Source organism: Diabrotica virgifera, chromosome 5 (assembly GCF_917563875.1).
Source record: "Diabrotica virgifera virgifera chromosome 5, PGI_DIABVI_V3a".
NCBI classification, from domain to species: Eukaryota; Metazoa; Arthropoda; class Insecta; order Coleoptera; family Chrysomelidae; genus Diabrotica; species Diabrotica virgifera.
Genome location: NC_065447.1, coordinates 108,634,696 through 108,655,614, shown reverse-complemented (window position 1 = coordinate 108,655,614; position 20,919 = coordinate 108,634,696).

The window sequence follows — 20,919 nt, the reverse complement described above, 5'->3', positions numbered from 1 at the left end:
TCTTTCAATGTGACACGCGGTTTCATAGTTGTTACATCTTTATCTAAAAATGAGTGAATTTAAATTAACTAATATGAACAAAAAGCTTCTTAACTCCCGTGGTGCATTCATATTACATTTGGCAAGAACCAGCATTCAAGAAATCAACGAAAATGCAATGGTCATAAAGTTTCTCGCATTTCCAAGAAAGACCAATGCAACTTATGTACTAGTTATACAGTTAGTAATGAACAAAAAATGACCTGAGAAGCAAATGAAGCGCATTTAAGTGAGAAAGATTTAAGCCGACAAGAAAAGATTCAAGATTTGCAATCAGGTGAAAACGTTGGTTCAAGTATTGTGTTTCGATATTAAAATCATTTTCTCTACTCCTTGTGGTGAAATTAGTAGTTTCTATTATAAACGGACACTGTCTAGTTACAACTTTACCGTGTTTGACATAAAATCAAAAATTGGATAGTGCTTTTTCTGACATGAAGGAATTGTAAAGAGGGGGACCAATGAAATTGGTAACGATATCTATAATTTTTTGAAAAGTGAAGCATGTAAAGGAGAACATGTCATTGTCTACTCTGATAACTGCGCAGGGCAAAATAAAAAAAATTGGTTTGTATGTATCTGTTCTGTGTGATGCATGTCAATAAAATCAAGACAATTAATTGCACACAAATTTTTGGAGAAAGGTCACACACAAAATGAAGGTGATAGTATGCATGCCACCATAGAAAGAGAGAAAAAACGTGTTATTAAAATTTGTCCAATTTACGTCCCTGCACAATGGGCAAGTATCCTTAAATCAGCAAAAAGGAAATGGGATTCTCTACAATGTGAATTTGCACTCAAGATATTTATGATTTATAGTCACTAAGTAGCGAAATGGGTAAAAATTTCAGTAAAAATACGGAAAAAGAAAAAGTTATTTGGAATGACAAAAATTATCAAAATAGAAAAAAAGCACCCGAATATAATTTTTTATAAAACGTTTTATGCACAAAATACTTTCAAGACTATTGACATCAAACAAAATAATAAAGAACTTATGAATCAAGGACAAAATAAGAAAAACCAGATAAAACTAGTCTTCAAAAAAATCCCTTCAATCGATAAAAATGAAAAGAAAGATCTACTGGATCCTTGTCAGGAAAATGACATTAGACAGGTTTATTGGCCATTTTACCAACATTTGCCGGAAAAAGATGGAGTAGAGGAGGGGCCTGAGTTCGACTCTGAATAATTTGTATTTATTTAATTTTGTTTCAAATTAAAAGTTTAATTTTCTAACAAGTTAACTTTATCTCAAATCCATAGTCACCAGACAGACCTCTATTTACAAAAAGTAGCTAATTTATGTCGTAATTCAAGAAAAAAGTTTAGTTCAGAGTTTAAATAAATATTATATAAATATTTTCATGCACTAAAACGTTCTACAGTCCTATAAAACTAAATTACTTATTTTCGTTCATAAAAAATTAAAACTGAAAAAAATATAATAGAATATAAAATACGAAATTTCTTTGTCATCGTTTTCTCAAATATTCTAATTTTGGACTTGTTACGCTTTTGAAGTGAGTTATCGATATAGATATATCAATATGGATAACAGAACAGATAAGAGAATCGTGCTATTACACTTAGAGAACCGACGGAGGTTTGTCAAAATGACATTGACTATTTCTGTATTTTACTTAATCAGTTATTATAATAATCTGGGCATGGGATAAAAAAGTTTATTTGAAGAAAGTGTATTATTTGGTTCTTCTTAATGTTTAATATTTTATTTTATTGTAAAGTAATTTTCACATTTTAATAGATTTCTCAAATTGGGCCACTGTACCGCCATTTGTTTGTTTTTCTACACACGATCTGACCAAACTTCCTCAACCATTATTCTTGCTGACAGCTCAACACACGTCCCGATCAAACTATATGACAAAACGTAAAATCATTATTTTGCTTGCAGTTTGTCTAAATATAATGTGTATAAGCAGTATTTTTTAATTTCTATCGTAACAATTGGATTGAAATTATAAAAATTGTAACGTTTTAAAATATACAGCTACAAGTAATAATAATTTTCATAGTTCGTCATTTGCGTATAAACAAATAATTAAATTTAATAGCCTAACCAGGCCATCTGGATGTTGGAATAGCTAGACCACCCGACCAAATCCGTCAGCTTGACTGTCAGGATAACTTATTTTTGTCGTGCGACAAGCCTACACACGGTCCAACAGTCAGACCCAACATTGTCAGCCCCAACATTAAGGTGGATTAGTCAGGGTGTGTGTAGACGTTTTAAGTAAATCTTGGATGTATTGAGGCCACCTTAATGAAAACTTTCTTTTGAGCCACAAAAAATTACAAAATTGGTAACTGCTTAAAATAATATCGAATGGATAATATAGCCCAATAAAATAAAATAAAATCGAAATGTAATTCCGTAAAGGTTGAAATAAATTTTATATCAAAGATTAGGTCAATACAAAAGATGTTTTCAAAAAAGTATACAAATCGTAGGAGGGGATCATTGTTTAAATAATTAAAAAGGGGTCATTTTTGCATAATATTCTCTTTTTTAACTGCTGAAGTAATTTACATTTTAATGAAGGTATTTAGGATTTTGTTCTACAAAGCAGAAAGATAAATATTTTACATATGGCTTACTAAAATAAATTTGACCCCCTATTTATTGAAATAATTATATATAAATTTTAAAAATCAAATTTTCAAAAAAATATTATTTGCGTTTTAAATAAGCACTATAAATTATTTTTTTATGGGAAAAGGTGCGCTATATTACCAGTATTAGGCAAAAACACATTGGTTAAAAAATATTTAATAGTTTATGAGATATTTAATTTGTTTATTAAATGTTACTATATTTTCAATTGCAAAACCGCGGTTGTTATCAAAAGAACCTAAATCTTTGTAGCACCACATTATTTTTATTTTTATATATGTTTTCGGTAAATGTCTTGACAAATTCAAATTTCAATTTAACTCCCCACTAAAATGGCGTTTGAAAATTGTTCTTAGTTGTTTATAATTTGTTTTTTTTTTAATAACATCGCGGGGATTAAACATTTTGAAATTATGTTCAAATAATCAGATTCCTAGGAATTTTTCACTAATTAACAAATTTTTTGTCGTTTTTTTCTTCTTTCTTTCCTTATAGTAAAAGATATAGTTTTGCTCATAGAGGGGGTTTCATTAAGAATGTCCAATCTCTGAGTTGTCCATTCTAGACCTCAAAATATTAAGATTTAACCAAAATCGCTTAAATAAAATATGGCTTCTTATTAAGTTACAATGTGTTTTATTTAAAAATTTAAGAAAAAATATTTTTGCTCAGTATTTTAAAACTATTCGACGTATCATTTTCATACTTGGTAGAAAGTGTAAGTGATTAATTTTCGAGCTATTTGAAGCTAGACATGTAACCGCACAGTTATTTAGTTATTTTGATTAATATATTGTGCCGCTTAATTTTTAGTTTCAAATATCTCCAAAACTAATGATTTTATCGTTAAGAATAAATAATATACTCTTCAGTCTTAACGGTAACATCATTAGCTTTCGAGATATTTGAAATTAAAAATTAAGCGTCACAAAACATTAATCAAAATAACTGTACCGTTACGTATTTTTAACTTCAAATATCTCGAAAACTAATGACTTTATCGTTACGAGTGAAGAGTATGTTATTTACATACAGAGTATTGGAGAATCTAAAAATTGCGCGCTAAAATGGTAATTTCGCCAGTGACGTATAATTTGGGAAGGGTCAATAATTTGCTTTCCTCTGTCGTACGCCTCTGGTAATAGCCGGAAACCTGTATTTAAGATAATTTCAAAGGGTGTATAGTACCTACACTTTCTACTAAGTATGAAAAGGATACTACGTCGAATAGTTTTAAAATACTGAGCAACAATAATTTTTAAATTTATAAATAAAACACCCTGTAAATCAATAAGGAGCCACATTTTATTTAAGTGATTTTGGTTAAATCTTAATATTTTGAGATCTAGAATCGACAACTCAGAGATTGGACATTCTTATTGAAACCTTGTCTATATGCAAAAAAAATATCTTTTACAATAAGGAAAAAAAGAAGAAAAAAAAAAACGACAAAAAAATTTGATAATTAGTGAAAAATTCGCAAGAACCCGATTATCGCAACAGTATTTCAGAATATTTAATCCCCATGACGTTATTAAAAAAAACCAATTATAAACAAATTAGAAATATTTTTAAATGTCAATATAGAGAATAGTTAAATTGAAATTTGAATTTTTAGTTAAATTGAAAAATAAAAGTAATAAGAGTTTAAACGGGTTTATATTTTTTGGCAACAACCGCGTTTTTGCAATTGAAAATATAGTAACATTTAATAAACAAATTAAATATTTCATAAATTACTAAATATTTTTTAACCAATTATTTTTGCTTAATACTGGTAACTTAGCGCAACCTCTCCTATTAAATAAAATAATTTAGAGTGCTTACTTAAAGCCCAAATAATAATTTTTTGCAAATTAGATTTTTAAATTTTATATAAAATTATTTAAATAAATAGGGGTTCAAATGTAATTTAGTAAGTCTTAAGGAAAATATTTATCCTTCAGCTTTGTAGAAAAAAAAAACCCAAAGACCTTAATAAAATGTAAATTACCTAAGCAGATATAAAATAAATATTGTGCAAAAATTAACCTTGTAATTATTTAAACAATGATCCCCTTATATGATTTGCATACATTCTTGAAAATATATTTTGTACTCACCTAAATTTTGATATAAAATTTATTCCAACCTGTACAAATTTACATTTTGATTTATATGTAGTGTAATCTTATTTTAATAGACTAATAAGCAACTTATATTTTTTACATTTTTTTCATGGCTAATTCATTAAAACTAAAAGGACAATACTAAGCAATTTAGCGTGTGAGACTACTTCTGCGGATCAGTGTATTTCATAGAAGTTAATACTCTCAAACTTAAGGATATAGGCGCAAAATTTCGCCTGTCAAAATGTTCAATGCAATTTAAATGTATTCATTGTTTTCGAATCCTAAAAAAACTAATAAGTATTTTTGAAGAATTTAAACTCAGATAGAAAAAGATTTCATTATCACTGTGGGCCGAAAATCCCTAAAAATAAGCATTTAAATAATAAGCTTTTGAATGAGATATTTGAAAAAGTCGTAATAAATTTTCTCGTTTTTTCACCCCTGTAGCTTATTAAAATAAACAGTATAGAAGTGTTCAGGAACTTTCCGCCCTCGGTAATAACGTAGTCTTTTATTCTGTGTCCAAATTGTTCAAAAATACGTTTTAGTTTTCTCAAGATTCGAAAAAAAATGAATACGTTTAAAACACATTGAACATTTTGACAGGCGACATTTTGCGCCTATGCCCTTAAAATAACATCGGAAAAGTCTAAGAATATTTTTATAACAAATTACAATTACATAATAAAAATAAATTTACGTGATCATTTAATTTCAATTAAATTTATACAGTGGCTCATGCTGTATATTTTTGAGAGTAAAACATAACGACAAAAGCTTTTTACAGGAGTGGAACAAACTATAGGTTTTACACTGCAGTTAGTATTCTGATACATAGTTTCGATTTTGTGGATGCTATAAAGTTCTTATTTACTTGGTACATTGAAAATATTGTTTTTATCATGGAACGTCATATAACTTTTGATGAGGTAAATAGTGCTCTAGGCCTTCTTCAATGTGGCATGCGGCAAACTAATGTAGTTAAGTGCTTTGGAGTTCCCAAAGTGTTACAAGGAGTCAATTAGCCCAATAAAATAAAATAAAATCAAATTAAAATGTAATTCCATACAGGTTGGAATAAATTTTTTATTAAAGTTTAGGTCAAAACAAAAGATATTTTTAAGAAAGTATACGATTCATATGAGGGGATCATTGTCTAAATAATTAAAAATTGGTAATTTTTGCACAAAATTTACTTATTTAACTGCTGCGGGAATTCTTGTTTTTATTAATTAGTTTACAATTTTTTTCTGCAAAGATGAAGAAACAGTTTTTTAGATGAGACTTACTAAATTTTTGATCAATAATTTATTTAATTAATTGTGAATCAAAATTGAAAATCAAATTTCCAAAAAAATATTATTTACAGTATAAATAAGCAGCACAAAATATTTTGTTAGACACTAAAAGGTTGCGGTATGATATCACTATAAATTAACAAAAAAATGGTTGATAAATATTGAGTACTTTATGGGATATTTATTTTTGTTTATAAAAAATTACCATTTTCTCAATTTCAAAAACGCGGTTGTTTACTTTTTGTCTCATTTTGTTTGCTTTTATGTATATTTTCGATTTTCCAGGCCCTAACCAAGTACCATCAGACTGGCTCAAACTTCTGGATGACGACAATGTCTCACAACTAACAAACATTTATAACCATATATACGAGACTGGAATGATGCCACAGATATGGTTAGAGTCTACATTTATTCCACTCCCAAAAAAACCTAATACATCATCATGTAAAGACTACTACATCAAGCTACTTCTTAAGATAATTCTTAATAGAATCAAGCAGAAATGTGAAGAGACAATGGGAAACAAACAATTCAGTTTCAGAGAAGGATTGGGAACAAGGGAAGCTTTGTTCTCAATGTTAACATTACTTCAACGATCATGGGAAGTACAGAAACCAATTTACGTCTGCTTTATAGATTTTGAGAAGGCGTTTGATAGAGTTCAACATGATAGGTTGTTTCAATATCTAGAAATGATTGGAATAGATGATAAAGATCTGAGACTTTTACAACATCTATATTGGAATCAAGAAGCTTCTATTCTGGTAGACGGCAAAGAAACAGACAAAATTTGCATTCAAATAGGTGTCAGACAGGGTTGTGTGTTATCCCCAACTTTGTTTAACGTATACTCAGAAATAATTTTTAATGAAGCCTTGGAAGGACAATGTGGAGTTCGAATCGGGGGTGAAACTAGGAACAACATCAGATATGCAGACGACACCGCGATCATGGCTGAAAACATCGAAGATCTTCAATTCCTTATAGATCGAGTCACTAGAGATTGCTCTAATAACGGACTTAACATAAATGCAACAAAGACAAAGTTACTTGTGGTTAGTAAACAAGACGTCGGCCCTATGCAACTAATTGTCAGTGATGAATCAATATTAAAAGTTAACCATTTTAAATACCTAGGATGTTGGATAAACGAGACACTAAATCCGGATGAAGAAATTAAAACTCGTATAGAAATTGCAAGAGGAGCATTTATGAAACTTAGATCTATTCTGAGTAACTCTCAGCTGAACTTACAACTAAGAATCAAGTTCCTAAAATGTTATGTGTATCCTGTATTACTATATGGATGTGAAACCTGGATCATGAAGGTTAACATGATGAACAAATTAGAAGCCTTTGGGATGTGGTCATATCGTAGAATGCTCAGAATATCTTGGGTTCAACGCATTTCCAACAGAGAAGTCTTAAACAGAGTAGGTCAAGGCGAAGGTGACTTAATGAAGATGATAAAAAAGAGAAAACTTGAATATCTGGGGCATATAATGAGAGGTAGCAGGTACAGGATGCTGCAGTTAATACTCAATGGAAAGATCGACGGAAAAAGAGGAATTGGTCGAAAGAAATATTCATGGCTCCGAAACCTTCGTCAATGGACTGGCTTATCAGCAGATCAATTGTTACATGCCGCACAAGATCGAGAACGATATCGGCAAATTGTTAAGGAAGCTACCCACGCCTAAAAATTTGGGCACGGTACTTAAAGAAGAAGATATTTTCGATAAATGTATTGGCAAATTAAAATTTTAATTAAACACCCTTTCAAAATGGCGTTTAAAAATTGGTGTGGCTTTATTATTAAGAATATTTCAACTAATTTCATAGACATTGATGACTGTTGGGACTTAAATTCTGATCATTCCCCTATAGTACTAACCATGAGTGACAGGATTATTAAAAAACAAAGTAACCCCACATTAACAAATAAATGGACGGATTGGGATAGTTTTAAACTAAGCCTTGAAGAGAGAATAAATCTAAGTGTACCAATACAAAACGCAGAGCAATTAGATAAAGAAGCAGAATTGTTGGTGAACAATATCCAGCAAGCAGCATGGGAAAACACTCCTACGCTGAAACCTAGGGTAAAAGGAAATAATTATCCAAAGGAAATAAGGAACATGATACTTGAAAAAAGAAAACTGAGAAGAATCTGGCAACAAACAAGGTCTCCTCAAGATAAGACTAAACTAAATCGTGCAAGTCAACAACTCAAAAGAACTATCCTACAATTAAAGAATGACTCGATTAATTCTTACTTACAGGAGCTAACAGATGACGGTAGTACAGATTATTCCTTATGGAAAGCTACTAAAAGACTGAAAAGACCTATTATGCACTCTCCTCCTATTAAATTAGAAAATGGTAACTGGGCCAGAAGTAGTGCACAAAAAGCAGAGCTATTTGCCATACATCTTGAAAATACATTCAAACCAAATGAACCTCAAGGGGATGAAGAAAGATGGGAGGAACCTGTTCAATTAGAGGAAGAAATTCGGCTAACTACACCAAAAGAAGTACTTGAAGAAATAAGGGAAAATATTAATCCGAAGAAAGCTCCGGGCTATGATCTAATTACGGGTGAGCTGTTAAAAAATCTTCCCCGAAGAGCTATCGTAAAATTAACAAACCTCTTTAACGGTGCATTCAGATTAAAATATGTACCAATGATATGGAAGATGGCGGAAGTCATTATGATTCCTAAACCAGGAAAACCAGCACATGAGGTTTCGTCATACAGACCGATATCTCTGCTTCCTGTAATATCGAAGCTGTTTGAGAAACTGCTCCTTAAGCGAACAAAACCAATTATTGAAGCAAGGAATTTGATACCGACACATCAATTCGGATTTAGAAATAAGCATTCAACAATTGACCAGGTGCACAGAATCACAAATATTATTGAAAGATCCCTAGAAGAAAAGAAAGTCTGTTCAACTGTATTTCTTGATGCTGCACAGGCTTTTGATAAAGTCTGGCATGAAGGTTTAACATACAAACTAAAATGTTTTTTACCTATACAGTACTCAAAACTTTTACAGTCATACATAAAAGGACGACATTTTAGAATTAAGCAAGAAGACTGTTTTTCAGACTTAAAAGAAATTAGAGCAGGTGTTCCACAAGGCAGTGTGTTGGGTCCGGTCCTATACCTACTATACACGTGTGATATACCTGTACTGGAAAACAACACAGTTGCCACCTTTGCTGATGATACAGCTATTCAAGCAGTAGGGACGACAAGTGAAGAGGCGACCAACAAGGTCCAAATAGCAGTTAACCAAATCTATAAGTGGACACAAAAATGGAGAATCAGGCTAAATGAAGATAAATCTGTCCATGTTAATTTCACCAACAAAAAAATACAATATATACCAGTTATAATCAGCAATATCCAAGTACCATATGCAGATACTGCTAAGTATTTGGGTATAACATTAGATGCAAAACTACGCTGGAAGGTGCACGTTAAGAAAAAAAGGGAAGAACTAAATATAAGATATAAAAAAATGTATTGGCTAATTGGAAGAAACTCCACACTGTCGATGCATAATAAGTTACTAATTTACAAACAAATATTGAGACCTGTATGGACTTATGGATGCCCACTATGGGGGTGTACTAGACCAAGTAATATAACAGTAATACAAAGATTCCAGAACAAAATACTAAGAAATATTGTAGATGCTCCTTGGTATGTTACAAACAGTGATCTCCATAAAGACCTAGGAATGGAAACTGTGGAAATAATCATCAAGAAGATGGCAGGAAGTCACGAGCAACGACTTCACATGAACGAGAATATTGAGGCAATCCAGCTCCTCGATACTACTGGGCAAGTTAGAAGACTGAAGAGGACAAAACCTTATGAACTAGTTTAAGTGATAGGTGATAGTGAAAAGCAGAGCATAGTGCTTGTGCGCGTTAGTGTGTATGCTAGAATAGTGCACTATCTTGTTAGGTTAGATAAGAGACGCTATAGGGCAAGCTCTTAATTTTAAGGAACAGTAATAATTTAGGTTAGATTAAAATTGCTCATTGGTCAAGTATGACCAGATTGTAATTGTAATAATCATCATCGTAGTGATGATTATGGGAAAAAAAAAATTGGTGTAATTTGGTTAAAACTTGTTTTTTTAATAAGATCACCGGGATTAAAAAATTTGAAATTATTTTTCGATATTCGTGTTCCTGGTAGTTTTTGACACACTTACAAAAGAAAAAAAATTCTAGATCTATTTTTTGCGGAGATAGCTTTTCCAAGTTTAAAAATTCATAATTTGTTTATTTATCAATATTAATATTTTAAAGCGCGTGAGTACATCTATCAACACTACTACTTTACAATGACATTTCTACATAGAGTTAACATTTTAGAATATTTAAAAAAAATTTCGTAGCGACCTTAACTGAACACTTTTTGCATGAAGAGTTATGCCGTAGTACTCTGCAATATATTCGTTAATAATGGAAGCATTTCAATGTTTTTTTTTTAAGTTTATGATAGCTTATAAAAATAGTAACATCTAAATGACACTTGTAACAATAAATACTTGTCAATTTGCTATAAACAATTTTTTTTTCAAATTTTTTTTTCTAGATGGTATAAATAAAAGTTGACACAAAAGATTTTTTATAAAAAAAATAATACTGAATTAGCATTAAAAATTTGGTAGACTTTTTTCTTTTTACAATATTAAAATATATTATATTTATGTACTATATATTTAATTTTATAATCTTTTCAACAAGTAATACATTAAAAATTGTTAATTTAAATTCACTTATATACATTTTTTTATATAGAGGTTGCCCTACATTTTTTTATATATGATATTTTGTATTCACATTCTGTTTGCGAGATCTTGCCAATGATTTGTACAAAGAAAAAAGTTTTTATGACTCTTTAACAAAATGTTTTACTATTTTGTTAAATTTAAAAAAATTGTTCATAACTAATTAATGATTATTTATGGCAGAAAGGGTCATACAGATGCTATTATTTTTATATGCTAGCCCAAATTAAAAGAAAACATTGAAATTGGCTCATTATTAACGGAGATATCGGAAACTACTCATCCGCCAATTTTCATAAAAAAGTTTTCATTTAAGGTGCTACCAATATCATCATTTTTCAAAATATTCTACAAATAAACAAATTAGAAATTTTTAAACCTGGAAAAGCTATCTCGGCAAAAAATAGATCTAGATTTTTTTTTTCTTTTCGAAGTGTGTCAAAAACTACCAGGAACACGAATATCGAAAAGTAATTTCAAAATTTTTAATCCCGGTGATGTTATTAAAAAAACAAATTTTAAACAAAGTACACCAATTTTCAAACGCAATTTTGAAAGGGTGTTTAATTAAAATTTTAATTTGTCAATACATTTGTTGAAAATATACATAAAAGAAAACAAAATGAGATTTTTTACAACTTGTATACTCTATCGGCAACAACCGCGTTTTTGCAATTAGAAAAATGGTAATTTTTTATAAACAAATTAAATATCTCATAAACTACTCAATATTTATTAACCAATTTATTTGTCAATTAATAGTGATATCATAGCGCCACTTTTTCTGCAAAAAAAATTATAGTGCTTATTTATATTGCAAATAATATTTTATTGGAAATTTGTTTTTGAATTTTGATTTACAAATATTTAAATAAATTATGGGTAAAATTTAATTTAGTAAGTCTCATATAAAATACTGTTTTTTATCTATGCAAAAAAAAATTGTTAAATCCATAACAAAAACAAGAATTGCCGCAGCAGTTAAAAAAGTAAATTTTGTGCAAATATTGCCAATTTTTAATTATTTAAACAATGATCCCCTCGTATGAATCATATACTTTCTTGAAAATATCTTTTGTTTTGACCTAATCTTTGATAAAAAATTTATTCCAACCTGTACGGATTTACACTTTGATTTACATGTATTGTAATCTGATTTGATCGGTCTAAATTGTGGCGGCATTTTTGTGAGATTATTAGTCCAGCCTAACGTCATTTAGGACGTGAGCGCGCTACAACTGCTGCTGCTCAAGACCGATTTTTAGTGTTATCAGCTAGAACAGAACCAGAAATTACAGCACCTGAATTGGTTAGCGACTTGGGCAGATCAGGTAACCTTAGGCCGTAATATTGTAGAAGATCGTCTCCATAAAGCCAGTCTTCACAATCGAAGGCAACTGAGATTTCCACATATCTCCAGAGAAATCACACTGCAAGTTTAGAGTGGTGTCAGGAATATCAAAACTGGGATGCAAACAAATGATTGGGCTACAGTTTTATTCTCCGGCGGCTCCAGATTTTGATTTCATCCAGATTTTCGTCGAGTAAAAGTGTGGAAACGATCTGTAAATATAGAATATATTTAGTCTGGGCTGATTATCGCAGAATAGGCCATTTTTGGGAAAAGTTATTTACCAGCAATTTTATTGCTGGAATCGAATCTTGTGATTGTGTATATTAATAATATAGGTATGCAAAGTCCGCAGATAGTGTGCTACTTCTTTTATAAACAAAATGGCGCCCGAAAATCGTGTTTTTTCAATTTTTGCTCTATAACTCCAAAGATTTTAATATTACACCAAAAACACTCAAATAAAAATTCACCACAATTAAATTCTGCATAGAGACGTGTTTTTTCCGATTCACTTCGATGAAAACTTTTCCCGGAAAAAGCGGGTTTTTCCAACAAATTCTTTAATTTTCAACTAAAATTTTAGATGAGTAATTGTTAATCAATAATTAAATAACTTGGTAATGTAAAATACCTTTTTGCATAGACTATAATTCCAGAAGCCGATGAAAATTAAATGAACCGTTTAGCAACAATTGAATTGTTAATTAAAAATTTACGCTCACTATAATAACGACAATAATTATGGTGTATAAGAATAGCTATGACTTTTTTATAAAAAGGTACTATACCTATCCATTGTACTTTACATAATTGAAATTGGACTATCTAAGCGGCCTCAGGAATATTTTAAATTTATAAAAAAATTTTTGGCTTATAAACAAATAGAATATCTCGGGAAATATTAAACTAAATTAAATTATAAAAACGGTATTCGAAAAACAGCGGCAGGACTCTTCTTATAAAACAAAAAACGTTTAATTATGATAAGTAGTTCCTGAGATACAACCGGTCAAAGTTGAACGGAATTTACGACAAAAATATAAACAATAGGATCATAATTTTCAAACCATCACCTTTTTATTTTTGTCTTCTTTCTCCACACCAATTTTTATATCCTTAAAATACTCATAACATATATTATTATAATAAAAACTATCGATAATACGTGTGAAAATTGCCAAAAATAGCAAAATTCCAATCAAAAATTAGGTTGGAGGAAATGTAACACTCAAAGTTCAAAATCGGTATATAAGTAACTCGAGTAGAGCTATCGAACTAACGCATTATTAAATGTCAAACTTGCGGTTGTTTAGTTATAATAAATTAATTTATTTATTATAACACAAAATTTTAATTTGTTTAAATAAAAATTGTTTAAATAATTATACAGCTTTCAAATGAGAATATTTATGTTTTTAACTTTAAAAGGTACACTTGTAGTAAGTATATCTAAAAAAAAGCCTACAACTGGAAAAAATATGTAGTTTTCTGTTCTTATAAATAAATTAATCCATTATAACAAAACAAAAGAAAGTTTGACATTTAATAAAGCGTTAGTTCGATGGCTCTACTCGAGTTATTAGGGACCAAAAAAAGAATGAAGGAAATTGCTTCATGGGAAGCCGTGAAAATGCATTTTTTTCACGTATACCGATTTTGAACTTTGAGGGTTACATTTTCTCCAACTTAATTTTTGATTGGAATTTTGCTATTTTTGGCAATTTTCACACGTATTATCGATAGTTTTTATTATAATCATATATGCTATAAGTATTTTAAAAATATGAAAATTGGTGTGGAGAAAGAGGACAAACATATAAAGGTGATGGTTTGAAAATTATGAACCTATTTTTTATATCTTTGCCGTAAATTCCGGTCAAATTTGACCGGTTGTATCTCAGGAACCACTCGTAATAATTAAACAACTTTTCTTTTAGAAGAAGCGCCCGGCTGCTGATTTTCGAATACCGTTTTCATGATTTAATTTAGTTTAATATTTCCCGAGATATTCTATTTGTGTATAAGCCAAAAAAATGTTTATAATTTTAAAATATTCCTGAGGCCGCTTAAATATTCCAATTTTAATTCTTTAAAGTACATTAGATAGGTATTGTGTATTATTATGAAAAAATTATAGTTATTCTTATGCACCATAATTATTGTCGTTATTATAGCGACTGTAAATTTTTAATTAACAATTCAATTGTTACTAAACTGTTCATTTAATTTCCATCGGCTTCTGGAAATAGAATCTTTACGAAAAGGGCTTTTACATTACCAAGTTATTTAATTATTGATTAACAATTACTTATCTAACATTTTAGTTGAAAATTAAATTTTTTGTTGGAAAACCCAATTGTTCCGGGGAAAGTTTTCGTCGAAATGAATCGGGAAAAATACGTCTCTATGCAGAATTTAATTGCGGTGAATTTTTATTTGGGTGTTTTTGGTGTAAAGTTAAAATCTTTGGAGTTATAGAGCAAAAATTGAAAAAAACACGATTTTCGGGCGCCATTTTGTTTATAAAAAAAGTAGCACACCATCTGCGGACTTTGCATACCTATATTATTAATACATACAATAATAAGATTCGATTTCAGCAATAAAATTGCTGGTAAATAACTTTTCCTTGTATTTTGCTAATTAGCCCAGAGTAATTCAGGACGTTTACACAGACAGAAGTGGTACAGTAATGGTATAAAGTGAATTAATAGTCAGTAGCATAATGGACCTCGTTTTTAAAACCTTCCTTAGAGCTCAAGTACCTCGACACCATTCTATCGTTCATCCTTTTTCTGATGCGCTTGGACAAAACTTCCACCTCATGCATGATAATTCACGTTCACATGTCGTACGCCCAGTGCAGTGACATAATGGCTTACCAACGAAGATATTGATGTGTTGCCTTGGCCAGCACAATCCTCCGAAATAAGTCAATCGAGGATGTATGGGACATGCTTTAACTAAGCATTACTTCACATATGGGTGACATATGCAGGGTGTCCAGAAACTCTTCCTACAAACGAAAACAGGAGATCCTCAGGTAATTTTAAGACAATTTAACCAAATTCACACAGTCCGAAAATGCTTCCTAAGGGAGCTAGAGCTCTTTGAAAATGGCGTCTCGTAACTAGTTTTTCTTAAATACCTCCAGAATGCTTCTAGTTAGAAAAACAAAAATTTGTACGCATATTTATCTTCCAGAGATAAATCGATTCCATCCATTGCGAATTTATAGTACCGGTCATTGGCGTCCGTTTTGGGTAGGGTAACGGTTATTTTATCGCATAACTTTTTATCTTTACATGTTAAGCATCTTTTACTTTGGATTATTAAATTGTGAGGTATGCTAGTACTAAAAGGTACTCTTGATTTAAGTCGGTAGGACACACCGTTTTCTAGAAAAATCGATTTGAAAATTATTCGTCTCTTGAATTTGAAATAAAATTGAAAAAAAAAAATTTGAAAAAAAAAGGTGTAAAATTTTACCACCTTAAGACGAATTTTGCTACTAGAATACCTCATAATTTAATAATCTAGTGTCAAAAATGCTTAATAATTAAAGACAAAATAGTTATGCGATAAAATAACTGTTGACCTACCCAAAACCGACGCATATGACCGATGCTAGAAATTCGCAATTAATGAAATCGATTCATCTCTGGAATATAATTGAACGTACAAGTTTTCGTTTTTTTAAATGGATATTTTTGAAAAAAAAATTTTTAATTTAAAAAACGAAAAATTTTCAAATCAATTTTTCTAGAAAACGGTGTATCCTATCGACTTAAATGAAGAGTATATTTTAGTACAAGAATACCTCACAATTAAATAATCCAGAGTCAAAAATGCTTAAAAGTTAAAGACAAAAAAGTTATGCGATAAAGTAACCGTTGTCCTACCGAAAACGGACGCCGATGACTACTAGAAATGACTGGTACTAGAAATTTGCAATGGATGGAATCGGTTTATCTCTGAAAGGTAAATACGCATACCAATTTTTGTTTTTCTAAATAGAAGCGTTCCGGGGGTATTTAAGGAAAACTAATTACCAGACGCCAACATCAAATAGCTCTAGCTCCCTTAGGAAGCATTTTCTGACTAAGTGAATTGGGTTAAATTGTCTTAAAATTATCTGAGGAATCTCCTGTATTCGTTTGTCGGTAGAGTTTCTGGACACCCTGTATATGCTGTTTCGTTTTCGACAACGTCTGATAGAGAAATGGACAAACGTACCTCAACAAGGTATCGACAATCTCATTTTGTCTATAAACGACAGATGTAGAGCCTTAGCAAACCACCCAAGTAGCACCTAACGAGTTTATTAAGTCTTTTAAGGATGCTTTGAAACTGTAGAATAAAACTTAAATTAAAACCATTTGGTTTTTAAGTAAATCTTAACGTTGCAATAAAACCGCCTTCAGCATAAAAGGGCCACTTCGAAAGAGGTCAATCAAACCAAAAATAAAAACCTTCTTAGCCCTTAAACGCCCAACCTTTGGTGGGTAAAAAATGTACACCTCTAAAATAGATAATATATTTATTGAGAGTTGTTGGAAATGGATTAAACCTAAGAATCTTATGCTTAATAAACACATTATCTTCTAAAATATTAATATAAAAAATTTAAAAAACCTTACAACAAAATTACAATGTACATCAAAATTAACATACCAGTAAAAGCCAGTAATTCAGATTTGTCGATTTTCTCTACATTCTTCCTTTCAGCCTCCTCATTGACGGATAATTATGTAGATTATGTAATTATACGTCGATAATTATATGGATTATCTTCCTACCAACGAGAAATTATATAGAAACCTTTAGGAAGAAGTTTTACCAAGGGTGTACTTTTTATGCCCACCCATATTTAACTCAAGATGCTACTTTCATTTTCAAAAATATCGGTAGAACCAAATTAACATTCGATTAAGGGCTGTCTTTTTAACAATAAATAATTTTTTAACAATTTTTAAACACGTAATAAATATGTTACAAGGGAATACGCATTAGGTGGACATTTTTTACCAACCCTTGGTCGTTTAAGGGTTTAAACTTTGTTTTCTTAAGCAACTGGTTTTAAAGATGCTGTGAAAGTGCTTTTAAAACCATGTTAAAAGACACTTTAAGAGCAGGCAGTTTTATAGCAAACTTAAAAAGGTTTCTTAAATGGAGACTTTTAAAGACAATTTACCATATTAAATGATTATTTAGACCCATATGTTCCATATAGGCCAACAAATTTTTCCATGTGTTATCATAGGTAGATACGTATTTGTAACCATAAAATAATAAAAAGTACTTGGTTATTTCGGATTGTCAAGGTAGAAAAACACTTGCGCACCCAACTTTATTGATAATGTTAACCAAAATAGGACTAAATAACTCAAGCGCAAAAAAATTTCTGACTTTTGGCCATTAAAAAATAAAAATAATAAAATTTAAATCCGAAAAATAGATATTAGTTTAAAAGAAAAATAATTTTATCTACAATTTTAATGTTTTAATGTTAAAATAAATCGAATTTATGTCTTTAAGGCGCTCATTTATAATTTTTATGTAAGCCTTATATTGTAATTTATCATGGCTTTCAGCATCCCCAGAAAGCAATTGGCCGAAATCCAAATAAAACTATGTGGTCTATCGACAGAGAATTGTTAAGATCAAATAGTTTTATTTTATACCTTTCCAAGAGCATACATCCTACATAAAACCAAGGTTGCCTTGAAATTAAAACCGTTTAGTTTTAATGCTGCTGTCAATAATGCCACTCGGTTTTAATGTGAATCTAACCTAAAACCAAGACGTCGTAGTACTGTGTGTGTTGTATTTTTCTTTTAAAATGACCAGCTCTTTTTTTCTTTTAAAACGACCAATACTTCTACTTTTTACAACACACTACACCACTGTTTCACTCTAAAACAAATGGCCGACCATTTTGGAAATCAAAGAAGAGGAGATGAGTTTGGTTTTATTGTTTCTAACAAGAAGCAGAGTTTAGTCTTCAAGATAACCAAATTGATTCAGTTAAGAGCGTTTGGTGTTAATATAGCCTACTAATTGCTTTTAAGAAAGCAACTTAAAAGAAAACTAAAAAAATAACCGGAAAAAAATAATTTGGAACCGTTTATTTTAGAAGGGTCATGCATAGGGTCTTTTTTATTTCAAATTTAATGTAGAACAATTTTATGTAGAGGGTTGCTCATGCTAAACCGCTTAGTTTTAGAAATATTGACGAAAAACCTAAAAAACTACGAATTTGCAGATTTCTCCCCCCTCTCCCCCCCAAACCCGTCGCTCAAAATGGTGTGACTTTTTTCTGAACATTATGTGGACCATATAGAACAAGTTGGTGTTGGAGGATAACTTTCACTTTGGATGTCTGGGTTTGGGTCTAACTATACCATACTATAAATAGTACAAAAGTGGAACATTTTAAAATATGCAGCTCCAAGTGATGAATTCTCACAGTTAACTCATCATTTGTGCATAAATAGATCATTAAATTTATAGCGTAACCAGACTGTCAGGATGTTGTAATAACAAGACCACACAACCAAATTTGTCAGCCTGACTGACAGGCTGACTTAATTTTTGTCGTGCAATAAGCCTACAAACGCTCTAACTGTCAGACCCAATGTTTTCAGCTCCGAAAATCAGGTGGTTTTGGTCAGAGCGTGTGTAGACGTTTATAGCAATACCATCCGATCAAATCTGTCAGTCTGACTGTCAGGATGACTCATTTTTGTCGTGCAGCAAGCCTACATACGCTCAAATAGTCACACCCAACGTTGTCAGCCCCGACAGTAAGGTAGATTAGTCAGGGCGTGTGTAGACGTTTTAAGTAAAAATATTAGATTAATTTAGGGCACCTTAACGAAAACTTTCTGTTCAGTTATAAAAAATGTGTGTGTGTGTGTGTGTGTGTGTGTTTAGATTTATGACCTTGGTTTGGACCAATTGGCCAGCTCAAATTTTTTTTTTTTATTTTCATAGACACAATTTCCTAATTTTAACTGATATACATTATACTTTAATAATCACAAACATATATTACATACATTACATTAAAAATACATACTAATAAAACACTATTACTAAATACTTATACTAAACCACTAATTGACATTAATTTTTTTTTTCTTTCGCGCTAAGACCTAAACCCGATTCATCCTCGCGGAGGTTTAGGCCTTCTTTGTGATTTTTTTGTTTTTTTTTTGTTTTTTTTTTGTTTTTTTTTGTGTTTTTTGTTTTTTTTTATTTTGTTTTTTTTATTGTTTTTTAATATTTATTTATTTTTTTTTTATTATTTTTTTTTCTTTTTTTTTTATGTATATATTTTTTTTATTTTTTATATATATATATATATATATATTTTTTTTAAATATCAATTTTCATATTTTTTAAGTGGTTATAAACAATTTTATACAAATTTATATTTCGTGTACATAAAATGGAATTTAAATTGGTGGGGAGAGTAACTCCTACTGTTTGTAGATTCTTATATAACTGTTGATTCAGCATCTGGAAGTTTGCGCAATCGAAAATCACATGCTCTAAAGTACCCAACTCCCCGCATGTTCAGTTTTGAGAAGTGGCCAACCCTAGTTTATTTTTGTGAACTGGATATAAACCATGTTTGTTCCTTGCTCTATTTAAGGTTTTAATGAAGTGCCGATTTGTAATGTCGTTAAACCACGGTTTTCTATAAATTTTTGGTTGGATATCATGAAATCGTACACCTTTAAGAGATATATCATATTCCAGTTGCCATTGCTCCATTTGTTTTTTCTTAAACCATTGTCGTAGATCAGTGACTGGCATTAATGGTTCTTCTATCGTTTCCCCTGTTGCAGTAGCATCCTTAAAAGTCAAAGAACTAGCCGGAATAGGAAATAGAAGAACCTCAAATATATTGCTCGACAAAAACGGAAATACTATAATAGAGACAGAACGAAAACTACGACGATGGAAAGAGTACATCGAGGAACTATTTCATGACCAGAGAGAAGCTAGTACATCCGTAGATAGCCAAACCGGAGATGTAGGCCCAGAGATATCCAAATCAGAGGTTAGTCAGGCAATAAACTCTGCTGGTCCAGATGAATTACCTAGCGAGCTGATAAAGTTGGTCAACGAGAAAAACCTGGACATAATAGTAGAACTGTTCAACGCTATCTATACTACGGGAATCATCCCTAGAGAAATGTTGACATCAGCATTTGTGTGTTTGCCAAAAAAAGTGAATGCCAAAGAATGCAGTGACTACCGAACCATAAGCTTAATGTCACATACCTTGAAAATTCTGCTGAAAATTATCCACGCCAGAGTACACTCTAAATTGGAGCTGGATATTAGTGACACTCAATATGGGTTCCGCAATGGAATGGGCACCAGAGAGGCATTATTCTCCTTCAACGTGCTGACACAGAGATGTTTGGATGTTAACCGTTCTCTTTACGTCTGTTTTATAGACTACAATAAAGCGTTTAATAAAATAAAACATGACCGACTCATGGAAATTCTAAAAACTAAAAACCTAGATGAAAGAGATTTAAGACTAATAACACATCTCTATTACAATCAGCGAGCAATAGTAAGAATTGAAACAGAAACATCTGAAGAAATGGAAATAAAAAGAGGAGTCAGGCAAGGCTGC